This window comes from Rhipicephalus microplus, chromosome X, assembly GCF_043290135.1.
Source record: "Rhipicephalus microplus isolate Deutch F79 chromosome X, USDA_Rmic, whole genome shotgun sequence".
Classification (NCBI taxonomy): Eukaryota; Metazoa; Arthropoda; class Arachnida; order Ixodida; family Ixodidae; genus Rhipicephalus; species Rhipicephalus microplus.
In genome coordinates, this window is record NC_134710.1 from 97,021,491 (window position 1) to 97,038,140 (window position 16,650).

At 48.0% G+C, this 16,650-nt stretch overlaps 1 pseudogene; it reads left to right on the top strand.

Annotated features, from left to right (window-relative positions):
* The first annotated feature begins 9,731 nt into the window (after positions 1 to 9,731).
* The window catches only part of LOC119176313 (testicular acid phosphatase homolog), a 28,974-nt pseudogene continuing 22,055 nt past the window's right edge, over positions 9,732 to 16,650 (top strand).

The window sequence follows — 16,650 nt, forward strand, 5'->3', positions numbered from 1 at the left end:
TTAACGCAACCTCTTCATATAGGCAGATCTAGTGTCTAGAATAAATGTATACTTTTTCCTAATTTCGTCGTGTTCGTTAATGATTGAAGCAGAAGACTTGATTTGAAAGTTTTAATGAAGTGAAATATAATTACATCGTTATCTTGCGCCCAATTAATGTCATTTTGCTGCATCAACCTTCCCGAAATCAATAAAGTATTCTAGTATTAGTATTGTTGTATTTGTATTCCGGAACATTTTTTTGTCTTTTTGTTTAGGAGTTTCGAAACTATCCCTTTACGACAGAGACATATGTATCTCAGTATTTGTTTCAAAATTCTAGTGCATGTAGACGAAATCTGCATTCCGGACTTGTTTACTGTGCATTTGGCCCAGCCTTGTTTCCAGCCAAGTATTCTACCACAGAGCCACGCCTGTACTCGAAACTACTTCGGAAAAACATATGTTCCGGTAACGTCAATTGTGGTTCCGCAGTTCACAATCCGACTTTGACGTAATGTAACAATCTTTACATACATATTCTTATATAACTCAGCACAATATAGCAATGTGTTGCTGAATCTTGTAGGCATACACCCACTACCACAATATTTATTCTTATTTATTTATTTATTCATTTATTTATTTTACCCTCATGGTTTTCATATTACAAAGGTAGGGGCATGTTAAATGTCATAAATGGAAAACAACACTGTATTTCAATTCACAGAAATATACAAAAATAGATTACATATCAGCTACTTCAACTAAAAACAACGTAGCAGTAGTGATATTGGGGATAGTGCACGGTCAAGAACCAAAGCGAAGCACAGCAACCAACAAACACCGGAGAGAGAAAAGAAAGGCAAGATATATATATATATATATATATATATATATATATATATATATATATATATATATATATATATATATATATATATATATATATAAGGGAAAGAAGTGTATACCTAAGGGCTCGTTTTTCCGTGTTTTGACACAATAATAATGAGATCTAACAGACAGTAATGCCAAGGAATGTATAGCAGAAGTTATTAGAACCAATAGAATGTAAATAAGAAGACAGAAAAATGGGTGAAAAAATAACCAGCCGTGAGCAGGAATCGAATCTACGACCTTCGAATAACGCGTTCGATGCTCTAACCATTGCGCTATCACAGAGGCCTTCCCTCCATCCACTTTTTTGGGTTTGTTTGGGAATTTAGAAGTAGGAGTGTCAGTCAGCGCCATCTATAAGCCAGGCGACGATGGTGCAACACTCTTTTATGCGCATGTGTGGCGTCACGTAGCACGTGAATTCATCACGAGCGCGCAGCTGATCAATAGTCCCTCGTATACAACCTAATGACACCAAGTCTGCCAGTACAAGAACCTCGTTAATGAATAAGGGAAAGAAGTGTATACCTATGGGCTCGTTTTTCCGTGTTTTGACACAATATTAATGAGATCTAGCAGGTAGTAATGCCGAGGAATGTATAGGGGAAGTTATTAGAACCAATGAAATGTAAATAAGAAGAAAGAAAAGTGGGTGAAAAAATAACCAGCCGTTTTTAATTTATATATATATATATATAGTGGGAGTAATAATTCAATGGGCCAGTTAGTCGTCGTGAAAGTATGGGATATGGCACAACGGGAGCGTTGTCAACAAGGATAAATATATTTATTTCCCAACAGTTTCGGGAGGGGTCCTCCCTTCAGCAGGGGATGAGTTATACTGACATGAGCTTCCAAACTTCGTTGCTGCCGCGTCCCTTTCGCCTTGAAAGATGTTTGCGAGAGTGAGAGGGAACTAGAAAAAGGAAAAAAAAACAAAAAAGGGGGAGAAAAAAGACGAAAAAAGAAAGAAAAGAAAGAAAGTAAAAAAGAGGAAGAACCACTGTCAACACTGAGAACGAAACGGACAAGAATATATCGGCCAAACAGACACGCCATTTGGGCTGCGGTTCAATAATCACCGGTACCACGCCACTTCACTGCCGAAGCTACCTTTATCTAGACATCTGCGCCTGCCAAACCACAGGTTTGAAAATATCAGCGTAACTCTTTTGCAGTCCGGTTTCTCAAACAGACGCGAGCGCGAACAGCGTGAGGCATATTTTATTTTCAAATTTCGTACATTAGTAGCCGGCATCAACGAGGACCCCGGAAAACTCAACTGCCTCCGAGAAGTAAGCCAGGAGAAAATTGGTGACAAAGATTGATAGCTGGAGACCATGCTTTTTCCTGACTGACTCGTACGTGTACACTGTCCTTTCCTTTTCTTCTTTTTTTTCTCTTCTTTCTACCTTTTTTTCTTTTTTCCACATGCACATACAAAGTGTTTACGTTCGCCTACCACTTGATGACCATTGTAGGGAAACGGACGAAGAATAAAGGTAAATAGCCGACCGACCCATTAACGAGAAACCCTTCCTTTACGCACGCCACCCGCCGCCCGCCGACCGACCCATTACGGAGAAACCCCCTTTTTTACGCACGCAGTCACGGACCTTCCCGGCACCGCGGCGACAATCTTGGGTGGCCCGACACACCTCAAGAAATGAACAGCACGTGATATGAACCGTATGTGGATGTAGACGGACAGTTGGTTTCGTTCTCAGTGTTGACAGTAGTTCTTCCTCTTTTTTACTTTCTTTCTTTTTTTTTCTTTTTTCGTCTTTTTTCTCCCCCTTTTTTGTTTTTTTTCTTTTTTCTAGTTCCCTCTCACTCTCGCAAACATCTTTTAAGGCGAGAGGAACGCGGCAGCAACGAAGTTTGGAAGCTCATGTCAGTATAACTCATCCCCTGATGAAGGGAGGACCCCTCCCGAAACTGTTGGGAAATAAATATATTTATCCTTGTTGACAACGCTCCCGTTGTGCCATATCCCATACCTATATATTGAAATACAACGGTGCAGCTGACGCTTTATTGAAGCAACAGCAAGATGGCACCGATCATGAAGAGGAACGGGGCGAAGACTGATGATGGTTATTGATAGATGAGGAAGATGACGTACAATGAATTCTCACACTAATTTCCCCCGTCGACGGAAGCGGCCAGCCTGGCCGCGAATTACGCTGTGGAACGCATACAATAGGGCTTGAGACGCGAAACGTGCACAATCTCTGTCCCGCGGCAGCGTTGGTCAGTGGGGACATGAACAGGTGTGACACGGTAGTTCACCGGTGAGGTCTGTTCGATAACTTTGTAAGGGCCAAGATAGCGTGACTCAAACTTTTCGCATAAGCCAGGCGTTCACACAGGAGTCCACAGAAGTACATTGTCGCCAGGGCGGTAGAGAACGACGCGGTGAGTGGCATCGTAACGATGTTTGCGATCTTCTTGGCTAGCTTCGGTGTTTACGCGGGCAAGACGACGGCATCGAGCAACGCGGGACAGAAACTGGTCGCAAACGAATGGTGAAGAATTGACGGGGCCAGAAAAGAATGAAACGTCGAGTGGTGATGTCGGTTGGCGTCCATATACTAGGAAAAATGGAGAATAGCCTGTGGTTCGTTGAACTGACGTATTATATGCATACGTGACAAAGGGTAGTATGGCATCCCAATTGCGATGATCCGGTCGGATATACATGGACAGCATGTCACACAGCGTGCGATGAAATCTTTCCGTTAAGCCATTGGTTTGCGGGTGATAGCTAGATGTTGTTTTATGAACTGTTTTTGATGCTTGAAGAACTTCACTGAGCGTGCTTGAAAGAAATGCCTTTCCTCGGTCGCTCAAAAGGACACGAGGGGCTCCATGACGTAGATAAATAGCATTCAAGAAAAAAGTTGCTACTTCCGAAGCACTTCCTGAAGCGATTGAGGCCGTCTCAGCGTACCGGGTCAAGTGATCAACCGCGGTGACGATCCACCTCTTGCCGTCTGATGTAGTTGGGAGGGGCCCGAAGAGGTCAATTCCGACGACAGAGAACGGCTCCGATGGACAAGGAGGTGGTTGTAGGGTCCCGACTGGAGCAGTAGTGGGCCGCTTGCGGTGTTGGCAAAGTGCGCACGAGGCAATATATTTAGCTACTGTCGTGGAAAGACCTGGCCAGAAAAATCGACTGCGGATGCGCTCGTATGTTTTGTAGTAACCCAAGTGTCCTGACGTCGGGTCGTCGTGGGAAGCGCGCAGAACTTCAGTGCGTAGTGCGCGTGGTACGACGGGAACCCATCGGTGGCCTTCCGGGTGCAAAATATATCGATATAGCACATCGTCCTCCAATTTGAATAGTCGGAGTTGTTTCCGGAGCCTGGCATTAGGGGAAGACGAAGCACCGGTAAGCCGACCAATGATGTCAGTGCAATAAGAATCGGCTCGCTGGTGAGTAGCAAGTGCTGACGGACGGGTGGATGAAGTAGGGAAGAAATGGATGATATCGACGAGGCGTCCTCCGTATAGCCAATTGACAAGGGGATGTGACGTGCATTGAAAACTGCGGCAAAGGGCATCGTGACAAAGCGTCGGCATCTTGATGTTGTCTTCCAGTCTTGTAGATGACGTCAAAGTCATAAGATTGTAATCGGAGAATCCAGCGGCCAAGTCGTCCCGACAAGTTTTTGATTGTGGACAACCAGCAAAGAGCATGGTGGTCTGTCACAACAGTAAAATGTCGACCATGTAGGTACGGACGAAATTTTTGGATGGACCAGACAACAGCCAAGCACTCTTGTTCGGTTATCGAGTACCTCTTCTCTGCAGTGGTCAGAGTGCGGCTTGCATACGCGACAACTTTCTCGCGAAAGGCATGGTCGCGCTGGAGCAGTACGGCGCCGATTCCTTGTCCACTCGCGTCAGTGTGTAATATCGTAGGTGCCTTGTCTTCGAAATAACAAAGCACCGGTGGGGATGTCAGTGCCTGCTTGAGTTCTTGAAATGAGGCTTCGCATTGATCATTCCAATCGAAGGAACCGGTACTAGCAAAGAGCTTGTGGAGAGGAGCGGCAATAGTGGCAAAGTTGCGAATGAAGCGGCGAAAGTACGATGCGAGTCCAAGGAAACTGCGTAGTTCTTTGGAACGAAAGGGTCGCGGAAAGTTGAGGACTGCGAAAATTTTGTCCGGATCGGGCTGGATGCCATCTTTAGTAACGAGATGTCCTAGAACTTTTATAGCTGTGTTGACAAAATGGCACTTCCTTGTGTTTAGTTGAAGTCCAGCGTTGGAGAGACATGTGAGCACTTGATCTAGGCGTTGCAGATGATCATCAAAAGTGGAAGAAAACACGACGATATCATCGAGGTAGCATAGACAAGTTTTCCACTTGAGGCCACGAAGAACAGTGTCGATCATCCTTTCAAATGTGGCGGGAGCATTACATAGACCGAATGGCATTACGTTAAACTTGTAAAGACCGTCCGGCGTAGAAAAGGCGGTCTTTTCTTTGTCTGCTTCGTCCATTGGTATTTGCCAATACCCGGACCGAAGGTCAAGGGTGGAGAAGTATTGGGCGCCTTGCAATGAGTCAAGTGCATCATCTATACGGGGCATCGGATATACATCCTTTCGGGTAATCTTGTTGAGCGCGCGGTAATCAACACAAAATCGTACCGATCCATCCTTCTTTTGTACCAACACAACGGGTGATTACCAAGAACTGGTAGAGGGTCGTATGATGTTTCTGTTTAGCATATCGGTCACGTTCTCCTCGATGATTTTGCGCTCGGCCAAGGAGACTCGGTAGGGACGACGGCGTACAACAGTCTGACCTTCAGTGTCGATGCGATGATGCGCAACTGTGGTCTGTCCTAGTGCCGAAGCATTGGCGTCGAAGGAGGCCTGGTGTTTCCTGAGCAAATTCAGCAACGCCTCACGCTGAGAAGGAGAAAGGTCAGGATTTATCCCGGGAGCAAAGGAGGAGGAAGTAACAGACTGGGCCTGTTGTGGCTGAGCTGTCAAGGCGTCAAGAGAGACCAAAGAAACCGGTTGGGTATCCACATAACATGACACTGCAGAACGTTGGGGTAGGAGGACGGGCTCTGGGGTAGGGTTCAGGCCAATGATTATCGCTGCACTGTCTTTGAACCGCACCAGGCTGGAGGGGACAACAACGCCGCGAGCTAGACAGCTGCTGGAAGGGGTGATAAGGACGTCACAATTGGCAATATTCGGAGAAGTGATGGTGATGAGTTGCTCTTGACCCGGGAGCAGTATGGATTCGGAAGCTGTGAAGAAACGCAATGGTTTTTCGTCGACACGTTCGCTGCAGTGATCGGTCTCGGTCATGTAGACTACACGTTGACGGCAAGAAATTAATGCAGATGCTGATGAGACAAAGTCCCAACCTAAAATTAGTTCATGAGCACATGAAATTAAGACAGCGAAGGTGATGTGATGAAGAATACCGTCAATGAAGACACGCGCTGTACATTGGGCCGATGGTCTAATTATTGCTCCATTGGCCCCAATCAAAGATGATCCAAGGTAGGGTGTCTTCACTTTCCGCAATCGAGAACACAAGTCGGCACGCATAACTGAAATAGTTGCTCCCGTGTCCACCAAAGCCAACACCCGCACACCTTCCACAGTTACCAATAACATGTTTGACGGTCGTTCAGGAGGACTTGGGTCATTTCGCCACGATGCAGTTTTCCCTCCAAAAACTGCACTGTTTAGTTTTCCGATCGCTGGGCAGCCAGTTGAGAGACAGGCCGAAGTGGTGAAACAGAGCGTCGGAGTGGCGAAGGGGAGCGTGGTCGGGATGCACGTGTATTGTTGGTCGTGTTGGAAATGCGCACAGGGGACGGTGATCGGTGGTTGGAAGGACTGTCGGCATAACGGTAGTAGCCTCGAGCACATGTGTCTTCTCGTTCAAAAGCGGCATAACCACGACGTTCATCTTGCTGCCGACGTCGACAGACCCGGGAAATGTGTCCTCGAATTCCACAGTAGTAGCAAATAGGACGTGGGGCCCGCCAGGAAGAATGGTAGGTAGGGTTCGGTGGACGGGCGACTAGAGGTGCGAGATGTTCGTGATCAGGTACAGGTGGTGGTACTTGAGACGGCGAGGGTTGCATTGCAGCGATCTGTGCATACGAAGGGGGTTGGGCGCATGGTGGAGCACGGTGAATGCTTTGGAACGCTGACATTTCTTCCCTAATAATTCCACGCAGATCGCTAGAGGCGGGTTGAGTGGGAACGTTGTTAGAAGGAGGTAAAGTGTAGGCTTGCAATTCCTCACGAATTATGGCTCGAATGATGGATCGGAGCTCCATACTGTTTGCCAGGGGGTTCTCAGAGAAGTCGGGTCGTAGGCGGATTGACTGCAAGGTATCAAGCCGCTGGCATACCGAGACGACGTCGGAAACCGTCGAAGGGTTGTGTGCGACGAGGGCGTTGAAAGCGGTAGGTCCGATACCCTTCAGAAGGTGCCGGACACGATCACCTTCTGGCATGGTGTCGTCGATACGGCGGCAAAGTGCAAGCACATCCTCAATATAGGAAGTGTAGGACTCACCACAATGTTGAACGCGTTCTGCCAGTTTCTTGCGAGCAACTTCTGAACGGACGGTCGGTGTACCGAAAATGCGTCGGAGCTGGTCTTTGAAGGAAGACCAATCGCGGAAGTCGCTCTCATGGTTCAGGAACCACGTCTTGGCAACCTGAGAGACGTAAAACTGGACGCGTCCCAATTTCGATGCCTCGTTCCAGTTGTTGTAGACACCTACGTGGTCATAGTTGTCGAGCCAGTCTTCGACATCTTCGCCAGGCAGACCGGAGAAGATTGGAGGCTCCCGAGGGGGGTTGTTGACCGGGCTAGGGTTGGCGGCTGGTGGTTGCGCCGGCGGGTGGTTCGGTTGGGCTTGCTCTTGGGCCATGGTGCTCTGCTGGCGCAAGCGACGTCCCGAACGGAGCTCCAGGAGCTGGCTTTGGATGGAGAGAGGTCGAAGAGATCGGGAAGCACCTTCCACCACTTGAAATACAACGGTGCAGCTGACGCTTTATTGAAGCAACAGCAAGATGGCACCGATCATGAAGAGGAACGGGGCGAAGACTGATGATGGTTATTGATAGATGAGGAAGATGACGTACAATGAATTCTCACAATATATATATATATATATATATATATATATATATATATATATATATATATATATATATATATATATATATATATATATATATATATATATGGTATAGTGTGACCTATGACATAGTGTATCTGTCGCACTTGTATTTTCCAGCATATGTGAGCTCATTAACTTGCATCTGGTTTGCAGCAATATATTGGATGTCATGACTCACCTCCCAATTATTTGTGAACGTCTCACGTACGCTGCTGCAGTTCGAGTTTTTGAGTTGCTTTTTCGAACCATGAGGTGGTCGTGCGTGAACTTTCCACCTCGCTGTCAGAGACAAGCGCAACGGTGTAGTCTAAGCTGATGCTCCTTGCAATTGCCTCTGGGGCAACACTTGCATCTTCGAGAAGACGACTCGTGTTCACTGCGCACATTTGTCTTCATGGTGGCGGCAGTCGAACACTGATGCATTAAGTAACTTGGTAAACTGGACGAGTTGGTGCAAATTCATCGTGTATAACAGAGCGAAAAAACACAAAGACAAGTGGACAAGGCACCACGCTGTACCGCGTCTTCACGAATTAATGCATCGTAGCTGCCTACAGCTAGCTATCCCCTCTCCTCTTAGGGATTTAGGAATATTCCTATAGCAATGAGAAAAGCGAATTACCCAATAGTGTGATACATCTTGTGGTTCTTTTTTCCTGCTCTACTTACACGGTAAAGCTTCATGTTGTGCACTCCATATGCTTTTCTTGCTGGTGTCTCCACGACCTGGTTAACTAGGATCTATTTAATTCAAAACGTTCGCACGCTAGCTTCGCTACGAAGATCCGTCGGAAGCCTGCATCAGCCATGTATATTATGAACAACACCAGATTGGTTTGCTAATTTTTCATAAAACAGATTGCCTCTAGAAGAAGAAAATGAAAAATGAAAGGAAGAGGGCGACTGAGGGAAATGGACACAATTTCGTATGCTGCCGAGTGAGTTATTTTGTGCATCCTAAGTATAACATGCTCCAACGAGCTTCCAAAAGCCGGAGAAAATAGACTGCATATCGCGCTTTTGCAATAGCAACTGACGCGTATTGCTGTAGTACCAACGCACCTGCACTGGTGGGAATCGCAGCTGGCCGGACAGCGTGTACCAGTATAGGCGTGCTACATTACTTCGTATGCACGACTATCTTCATCGGCTTACACGAGCACAAAACAGTAATAATTATATTGAAAAAAAAACGCTGTCTTCATCGTTCAGCCTACGTTAACTATATATCAGCATAACTCGGAAGACCGGAACTCGGAAGAACCTCGTCTGCTCCACTACCGTTATCGCGGCATCACCACAAACACATTGGAGAACATAATACGGGGACGTCTTGGCTTGACCTTCTTTACGGTTCGAGCGAACGCAGCGGCTTCTTGGGTTTCCCACCTTGTCTCTTTTGCTAGTCGTGCTTCGGACACAATGGCGTTACAGAGTTGTGACCGAGTAGGAGGCCTCTGACGAGCTGGATGATATCAGAAACTGGTGGTGCGGTGCCAAAGCGGGTGGTCCGCGGAATTTGGCCGTGCTGATTGGTCAAGCGGGGGCCCGCCACTTGTGCACGCGCGCCGGCGGCCGTAAGTTCACGCCGCGCTGTCCTTGAGTGCCAGTCCTTCAAAAACAGAGACCGCGTGGCCGGCCGCTTAGAGCTTTTCCCGCTGCTGCCTCTGAACATGAAGCTTGCGTGTCTCCTGGTTTTCGCGGCCGGCGCCGCGGCCCGCAGTATACAGCAGTGCGGCGAGGCGAGCACCTTACGCCAGCTACACGTCGTGAGTAACCGATCAACGCCAGCCCGTTAATCTTCCTCTTCGTCTTCTTCCTCTCAATGCATGCGGTCGCTCGGCGGTGCGGCACTCTTTGTCTCCCCCCCCCCCCCCCCGTGTCCAATTTGCTCTTTCAGATGCAAATGTGTGGCCTGGTGCGTTCACAAGTAGCCCGCCGCCGCAACTGTTGCGCGCGGGCACCATACGACCTGTTTCTCTATGAATAACTCACGTAATTGTACCTTTAGCTCCACAGCTTGCCGTTTAGAGTTGGGAGGGCGTATGGATGTTGACAGTATCAAGCACTGCGTTCCGTGTTGGTGATGAAGACAGCTGGTAGTAGAGAAAATAACGTGATCAAACTGATGTGCCGCTGTGTATGACACGCAGGTCTGTTGTGTTTCGTTACCATGTAGTCACGCACACTTATTATTGGTTTGGAAGGCTCAGTGTGTTTTGGGAAAATGTGTGCCAATTACGTGTTTATATTTGTTATTTATCAAGGGAAATTAAATGTTGTAATTATTGCTATGACGTGTACTGAAACAAGAAACAAGTTTTGACCAGTTACATGAGTATTCCAACGCCTGTGCTTGCGTTTTGATACGTGATGTTACTACAGCGACTGTGCTTGCGTTTAGATATGTGCATATTACGTGCACAAATAAAAATCTAGAACATCGCCATACGAATAAGCCAAAATTAGTCAAATTAGCGTTAACGTGCCACAACCAATGTAGTTGGTTGAATACTCGCTCACTCACTCACTCACTCACTCACTCACTCACTCATTCACTCACTCACTCACTCACTCACAGCTCCGGCGCACGTGCCTGGTGCCTCGCGTCTACTCAGCACCGTGGTCTAAAGTATAACAGAATTGTTTCAGTCTTACCATCAGCCCAATTCGTTCGGAGGTATGTCACTCACCAGTATAGGCACTGTTATAGCGGACTTACCCTCAATCCCTCTAACTAGCAACAGTTGTGGGAGACCAATGAAATGTCCGCAAGAACAGTTACGAAGACTTGACGACCCCGCAGGCATGCAACGACACTGTTGTGATATAAAAGCATGCTTTAGTAAAGGTTGCGTGACATACAGTGAAACAAGGGCGCATATGTTTATTACGCCCTTTACACACATGACGGCGTACAGCGCAGCACGTGAACATAGAAAAAAAAGGGTAGCAAAATAGTGCTACGCTATACGCCATCACATAGCGTCAAAGTAGACGCACGCCGTCAACTACCAAAACCAACTCGCCCAAGCATCTGCTTCTGTATACAGAAACAGCGTTTCGTATGCGGTGACTATAACAAAATTGTTAGGTTAGCATAAGCACAAGTTTATGTTAACAGTGTTCTTTCCCGCAGCACACTTTGTAAATAACTGAGTGAAACTCTATTTACGTAAAAATAGACTGTTCGCTTTTAATGGCGCTTGTTAACCTTTGTAGATAAAAAAACTTTTTTTTTCAGAACTAAAATACAATATCTTACTAGGCAGACATCGTGCTTGCACGCAGTATAATATGTCTTGCAACATTCCAGTCCAATAAGTAATTTTTGTGATATACTGTTATTAAATTCTAGCCCAAGTTTTTTTTTGCGTGTGACAAAGCGCAACTCTAAATCTCACTTGTGTAATACTGTGCTTTATAAAAAATGGCAGCATATCCACAGAGTGAATGATGGAAAGTGGGGCGAAGCATTCGTCCGTCCATTCATTCTTGCTTCCGTTCGTCCATGCGTCCGTCTGTCTGACCATCCATGCGTCCATCCACCCATTCGCACGTGCGTCTGTTCGTGCATCCGTCCCTGCGTTCATCCATGCATCCGCCCCTGCGTTTGTCCATGCATCTGTCTGTGTGTCTGTCACAGAACGAGCGCTAAAAAAGAGCGCGCCGCCAAATCCTTGCGACAACGGGCGGCAGAAACGCCGCGAGGTAAAAAGAGAAAAAAAAAAAGAAAGCAAACATCGAGGGCTCCCGGGCGCGCGCTCTCCCCGCAGAAGCACGGCTTCGCAGACGAACCTCCTCACCCCACATCGGCGGCCCAGCAAGCCCGCGATTTTTCCAGAAAGAAGTGGGCGGGGCCATACCGAGTTGACTCACCGGCAGGAGAGGGCATTCCAACTGTCTCGCCCTCTTCCCAGCTTTCGCCGCGTATCGCGCCGGCGAAATGACCAGAAATTTCTGGAAAGTCGCGCGCAAGGTATTTAACCGAGCAGCCGAGACGAGAAATCAGGAGGTGACGGAAGTTAACGCCAGAACGCGTAGGAATTCCGCCGTGTAGTCGGCGAAGGTTCTGCCCGTAGTGACAGAACAGGAGGAGACGGAAGTGAGCGCCAGAGTGCGTAGAGAGTCAGCCGTGTAGTCGGCGAAGTTTGTGGTCCGTAGGGACGGCTCGAGCTACAGGCAAGAGTGTGTGTTTACCGCTATCGAGCGAAGACCCGTGGCAACCGCTGCGAGTGTGAAGCCGACGGATTTCCGGCGAGGAAGTTGAAGTTGGAAGAGTGGCCAATTGAAGACGGGAGGTTTCCTGGGAGAGAACTTCGAGAGCTGCGGAACGACAACAACGCTGGACTTTGAGTGAGTGATTCTCGGAAGAGTATCATTCAGACTTTTGTTCCAAGGACTTTGGACTGAATAGGTTTTATATCTCTTTAGTCTTTAAGTGTCTTGGTTGTTCAATGCATGCGACTGCATTGTAGTGCGTATTGTTGTCTGTGTCCGTTGTTTCAAGTGTGGTTGATTGTACTGTGTAGTACATTGTCTGTTTGGTGACGTATTGTATGTAACTATTGTGGAGTGTGCATTTTTGTGTATTGCTTTCGATCTGCCATTATTGAGAATATAATTTGTTTGTTTATCAACTCTCGGCTCTGACTTGTTCTTTGGGCCACAGCCGGCGTCCGCTGGCGCACCAAAAAGGACCACTTCTAAATTGTCCACGCTTTCGTGGTGCGGTTCGGGGGGCCGATACTTCGGCTCTTGGAATTAGCCCGGCGATCGCCTCTCCCTAATAAACGGGACAGGTGTGACAATTAATCTGGCGTCCGCGATACAGGACCTTTTGGTGCACAGTGTGTCCAAAGTAGTGAGAAAGAGCCTCGAGTTGTTGATAGTGCTATCGGAACGATTTTGTGTGTTGTTCAGTGTTCTCGTTAACGAGTGCAGGGAAGTGTTCCGATAGACTGATTTAGGCAGATACTTTTTGCACGCGGCAAGGTTTCATTTGCGAGTTGCGAGACACAATGGATCTCGAAAAGTTAGTTGCGCTTGGTGAGAAGATGGGTCTTTCCGGCGCCGAACTACGGAAATGGGTAAGCCAGAAGGAGAAAGAGGCGGTGGAGAGAGAAAGGTTGGCAGCTGAGAAAGCCAAGGAAGAAAAAACAGCTGAGTTGGAACGAGAGAGGTTGGCGGTCGAAAGAGCCAAAGCGGAAAAAGAAGCTGAGTTGGAGAGAGAGAGGTTGGCGGCAGAGAGGGCCAAGGAAGAAAAGGCAGCTGAGTTGGAGAGAGAAAGGCTGGCCGCTGAAAGGGCGAGAGAAGAAAGAGAAGCAAAGGAGCGACAGCTGAAAGAAGAAAGAGAGGCAAAAGAGCGACAGCTGAAGGAAGAAAGAGAGCAGCAATTGAAGTTGGAGCTGGAGAGAGAGAAGTTGGCAGCCGAAAGGGCGAGAGAAGAAAGAGAAGCGGAGATGGCTGAAAGGGAACGGCAGCGGCAGCACGAAATTGAACTCGAGCGGCTCCGTTTGCAACAGCGAAACGAAACTCCCGTCCAAGCTAGAGTTGAAAGCAGCGAACGAGAGGATCACGGCTTCCGCTTGAACCCAAGCAAGCTGCTCGTAGCGTTTGATGAAAGGAAGGACGACCTTGACGCGTACCTTCACCGATTTGAGACGATTGCGAAGAGCCAGAATTGGCCGGAACATCAATGGGCGACTGCTTTGAGTACTTGCTTGAGTGGTGAAGCGCTCAGTATGTACGGTAGGCTGACGCCGACCGATGCAGCCAACTACGCAAAGGTGAAAGCTGCTTTGTTGAAGCGATTTAGATTTACCGTGGAAGGATTCCGGGACAGATTTCGGACAGGAAAGCCAGCTGATGGTGAGACAGCTACGCAGTATGCTGCCCGACTTTGCCATTATTTCGACAGATGGATTGAACTTTCAGGGACAGCACAGGAGTACGATGAGCTTAGAGAGCTCCTAATTAGAGAACAATTTCTTACTAGTTGCCACCCAAGCCTGTCGCTGTATTTGAAAGAGAGGAAGGCAGAGTCATTTGAAGGAATGCTTGAATTGGCTGATCAATTCTTGGAAGCGCAAGGTGGCACTAATTTGGCCAAGGTAAAGAAGGAGTGCCCCGACGATTCGAAGAAATTGGCTCCCGAAGAAAAGAAGCGTGCACCAGAGAGCATTCCGCGATGTTTTTTGTGCAACCGAGTGGGTCATCGCGCGAAAAACTGTCGAACGATCTTTACGAGCCCTACGGTTGTAAAATGTTTTAAGTGTGGTCAGACTGGGCACAAAGCAGACGCTTGTCGGAACGGAGTGAGTCAAACTCACCAGGTATCTTGTGTGCAAGCGGCACCGAAATCTGATAATAATGCCGTCACTGATGGATTCGTAGAGTTGAAGAATGGGGAGAAAATTCCTATTGTGGGTGCTGTAATGTCAAAACAGCCAACCGGTGTTACGAAGGGAATGCCAACGCTTCCTGGAAAGATTGCAGGCAAGAAGATTACGGTTCTAAGAGACACCGGTAGCTCCACGGTTATCGTGAGGAGAAATTTGGTACGGGAAAGAGAGTTGACAGGCAGAACGAAACCGGTTTGCCTAATTGACCGTACGGTCCGGATGCTTCCCGAAGCAGAAATCGAGGTTGAAACCCCGTACTTCAGCGGGAAGGTTACTGCGTTATGCATGACGACCCCCCTGTATGACCTTGTCATCGGAAACATCGGCGGGGCGCGAGGGCCAAGTGATCCAGAATGTTTGGGAGAAGACCCGAAGATAGAGCCCTCGCCAACACAGCGGCCGCGAGATACAGTGGAGGAACATCCCGTGACGGAGCTCACTAGAGCCCAAGGTGAAGCTGCGGCGCAAGAGACAGCGAAGGAGAAGACGATCGTGTCGAATCAGTTCACGGGCCGAGCAACCGGACGTACGTCGGCACGACCTCAACCGACTGACAGTGTAAAGGAGACGGAGTTGGCCAGCCGGGCAAAATGTAGAGGCATTATCAAGCGGGTAAATAAACAGACAGGACCCGTCGAATGTAATGACGCGTTAACGGTGTCGGAAGAGACAACGATGGCTGAGACGACGCCTCAGATATCGTCGTGGGAAAGGGCTCGCCGAAAAAGAACGTGGAAACACAAGAATAGATCGAGCGAGCACCGCAAAAAGGGGCGCAAGCGCTGTTCGAAGTACTCAAGATAGGTGCTGAGGTGGAATCAGAATGTGTTCGGCAGGGCTGAGTGACATATGTTGTGTTAATATTCTTGTTATCCTGTGTCTCAAGTGTATGTCGAGTGAGTCAGTGTTCTGTGCGATGGTGTGATGTATAGTGTTGTATAATTGTTGGATAGACAGAACTTTGTACGGTTGTATTGTTTAGAATGTGTGATGAAGTGTTGTAGGCATGTACCTGTGGCTATATTTCATGTGTTGTGGAATTGAACTACAATGTACGATTGTATTGAGTGATATATTGTGAATGTGAAGTGTCATGAGCGACGGATTGTGTTACAGTCTGTGAGAATGTGTGGTGACTGTGCGCGCTCGTCTGTGTGGTTTTTGAATATTATGAGATAATATTCTTAAAGTGGGGGGCAGTGTCACAGAACGAGCGCTAAAAAAGAGCGCGCCGCCAAATCCTTGCGACAACGGGCGGCAGAAACGCCGCGAGGTAAAAAGAGAAAAAAAAAAGAAAGCAAACATCGAGGGCTCCCGGGCGCGCGCTCTCCCCGCAGAAGCACGGCTTCGCAGACGAACCTCCTCACCCCACATCGGCGGCCCAGCAAGCCCGCGATTTTTCCAGAAAGAAGTGGGCGGGGCCATACCGAGTTGACTCACCGGCAGGAGAGGGCATTCCAACTGTCTCGCCCTCTTCCCAGCTTTCGCCGCGTATCGCGCCGGCGAAATGACCAGAAATTTCTGGAAAGTCGCGCGCAAGGTATTTAACCGAGCAGCCGAGACGAGAAATCAGGAGGTGACGGAAGTTAACGCCAGAACGCGTAGGAATTCCGCCGTGTAGTCGGCGAAGGTTCTGCCCGTAGTGACAGAACAGGAGGAGACGGAAGTGAGCGCCAGAGTGCGTAGAGAGTCAGCCGTGTAGTCGGCGAAGTTTGTGGTCCGTAGGGACGGCTCGAGCTACAGGCAAGAGTGTGTGTTTACCGCTATCGAGCGAAGACCCGTGGCAACCGCTGCGAGTGTGAAGCCGACGGATTTCCGGCGAGGAAGTTGAAGTTGGAAGAGTGGCCAATTGAAGACGGGAGGTTTCCTGGGAGAGAACTTCGAGAGCTGCGGAACGACAACAACGCTGGACTTTGAGTGAGTGATTCTCGGAAGAGTATCATTCAGACTTTTGTTCCAAGGACTTTGGACTGAATAGGTTTTATATCTCTTTAGTCTTTAAGTGTCTTGGTTGTTCAATGCATGCGACTGCATTGTAGTGCGTATTGTTGTCTGTGTCCGTTGTTTCAAGTGTGGTTGATTGTACTGTGTAGTACATTGTCTGTTTGGTGACGTATTGTATGTAACTATTGTGGAGTGTGCATTTTTGTGTATTGCTTTCGATCTGCCATTATTGAGAATATAATTT